General features: G+C 51.7%; 1 non-coding gene across 1 annotated transcript; it reads left to right on the forward strand.

Moving 5' to 3' along the window:
* The first annotated feature begins 1665 nt into the window (after positions 1-1665).
* LOC119622218 (small nucleolar RNA SNORA68) lies at positions 1666-1793 on the forward strand. Its single transcript, XR_005238889.1, has one exon. It is a non-coding gene; the product is annotated as a small nucleolar RNA SNORA68 (small nucleolar RNA).
* Positions 1794-2635: the final 842 nt, after the last annotated feature.

Genomic DNA, 2635 nt, shown 5'->3' on the forward strand with positions numbered 1-2635 from the left:
TTCAATAATAAGCCTAGCCCCTAAGCCACTGCGTCTAAGGGATGGGCCAGCAGTGCCTCCAGTGCCTAGGTTGACTTGGTTAGATTCCCTGGTCCCAGAGCTTGTCAACTCCAGAGCCCATGTGAACCATGCCCACCCTATCTCTCTATTCATCCACCCATCCATCCATCCGTTCGTTCGTCCATCTGTCCATCCATCCATCCACCCACCCATATATATCTGAGCTGCCTATGGTAGAAAAAAAAGCAACTCGGGAAAAGGCTAGAGAAGACAAGCATGGTGTGAGACTGCCCTCTAGAGATTGCTCCGGGAAAGTGCAGCTAGGGCGCTCCCTCTTTCAGGCTCTGATCAACCCCACCCCTCGTTCACTCATTCACGCTTATTGAGCGAGTACCTACCTATACCCGGCACCACGTACTTACCTGTTCTGGGAACAAAAGACAAATACAAAGAGAAACAGCACACATCCCCATTCTCCAGGAGGTCACCATGTATAACAAATGATTACTGTTCTGTGCAATGACTACTGGAGTAGATGTGCACCAAGTTCTATGGGAGCACTGAAGACAAGGAAATAAGTCTGGGGCAATAGGGGAAGTCATCACAGGGAAGGTGGCATTCCAGATGGGCCTTGAAGGATGTGTAGGAGTTTGCCATACAGTGCTGGGGAGGAAAGGCATTCAGGGCAGAAGGAATGGCAGTGTAGAAATGCAGGTTTGTTGAGGGCCAGTGAGAGGTGTGGCAAAGCTGGAGCATGCATAGCACTGAACAGTCAAGACCCAGCTAGAGAGGCAGGGGCCAGATAGTGAAACTCCCTCTCAAAAAACAGGAAGTGAGCCAGGTGTGGTGGTGCTCGCCTGTAGTCCCAGCTACTCAGGAGGCTGAGATGGAAGGACCGCTTGAGCCCAGGAGTTTGAGACTGCAGTGAGCTGTGATCACACCTGTGAATAGCCATTGCTCTCCAACCTGGGCAACATAGTGAGACTCTGTCTCTTTAAAAAAAACAGAAAACAGGCCATGCCCAATGGCTCATGCCTGTAATCCCAGCACTTTAGGCGGCCAAGGCAGGAGGATGAGTTGAGGCCAGGAATTCAAGACCAGCCTGGGTAACATAGCGAGACTACATCTTTACCAAAAAACAAACAAACAAACAAACATTAGCAGCAGGGCATGGTGGCATGAGCCTGTAGTCCCAGCTACTTGGGAGGCTGAGGTGTGAAGACCACCTGAACCCAGGATGTCAAGGCTGCAGTGAGCCATGACTGCACCACTGCACTCCAACCTGGGTGAGAGAGAGAGAGACCCCATCTCAAAAATTAAACAAAGCTGGGTGCAGTGGCTTATGCCAGCACTTTGGGAGGCTGAGGTGGGCGGATCACCTGAGGTCAGGAGTTTGAGACCAGCCTGGCCAACAAGACAAAACCCCATTTCTAATAAAAATACAAAAAATAGCCAGGTGTGGTGGTGGGCACCTGTAATACCAGCTACTCAGGATGCTGAGGCAGGAGAATCGCTTGAACCTGGGAGGTGGAGGTTGCAGTGAGCCGAGATCGTATGCCATTGCACTCCAGCCTGGGCGACAGAGTGAGACTCTGTCTTAAAAAATAAAAAATCAAAATCAAAAAATAAAATATATAAAACAAACAAAAAACAAAAGTAGGACATGTCGCACTTAAACTCAACACTCTTTTTCTTGCAGCAGTGGTTTAAACAGAGGAACAAACAGGAAGATCTTGTCACCTTTGAGGGGCTGTGGTTGTGCCCCTCAAAGTGACTTTGGAGGTTCTACACCACTCGTGGTCACCCAGTCCCCCAGTTAATCCCAAGTGGGGGCTCCCAGGCAATTGATGTGCCTGACAGAATGTGCCAGGTACTTGATAGGAGGTTTGCCAAATGCCCAGATCCCAGTGATTACAGTCACCCTGCCCTCTCCTGTTTTCTGCAGACCAAGACGTGGGCACCCAGCACCACATCTGGGCCCACTTGATCCAGATCATGAAGGTGGAGGAGACCAGAGCCAGCAAGTGCAACCGGCCAGCAGTCACGCAGCTCCATGACTCCAAGGTTGAGTTCCTGCTGCCCCACTGGGTCCTCTATGGCCAGCAACAAGCCATGTGTCACCACCAAGAGGCCCGACATCTTACAGGTGCAGGGCCCTCTCACCCTGGGTCTGCCCAAATAAACTCCTCAAGAACACCAAACCAGGCCGGGCGCGGTGGCTCAAGCCTGTAATCCCAGCACTTTGGGAGGCCGAGACGGGAGGATCACGAGGTCAGGAGATCGGGACCATCCTGGCTAACACGGTGAAACTCCGTCTCTACTAAAAAATACAAAAAACTAGCCGGGCGAGGTGGCAGGCGCCTGTAGTCCCAGCTACTCGGGAGGCTGAGGCAGGAGAATGGCGTGAACCCGGGAGGCAGAGCTTGCAGTGAGCTGAGATCCGGCCACTGCACTCCAGCCTGGGCGACAGAGCGAGACTCTATCTCAAAAAAAAAAAAAAAAAAGAACACCAAACCAAACAAAACAGGATGTGATGCTCTGGCCAGAACTCTGTGCCAAACAGAGGGAGACCTGACCCAGCCATTCAGAGTCTCCGCGGAGGGAGAATCAGGCACATCAAGGACCAGGACCACAG

The sequence above is a fragment of the Chlorocebus sabaeus genome, chromosome 16, assembly GCF_047675955.1.
Source record: "Chlorocebus sabaeus isolate Y175 chromosome 16, mChlSab1.0.hap1, whole genome shotgun sequence".
In the NCBI taxonomy this organism is placed as follows: domain Eukaryota; kingdom Metazoa; phylum Chordata; class Mammalia; order Primates; family Cercopithecidae; genus Chlorocebus; species Chlorocebus sabaeus.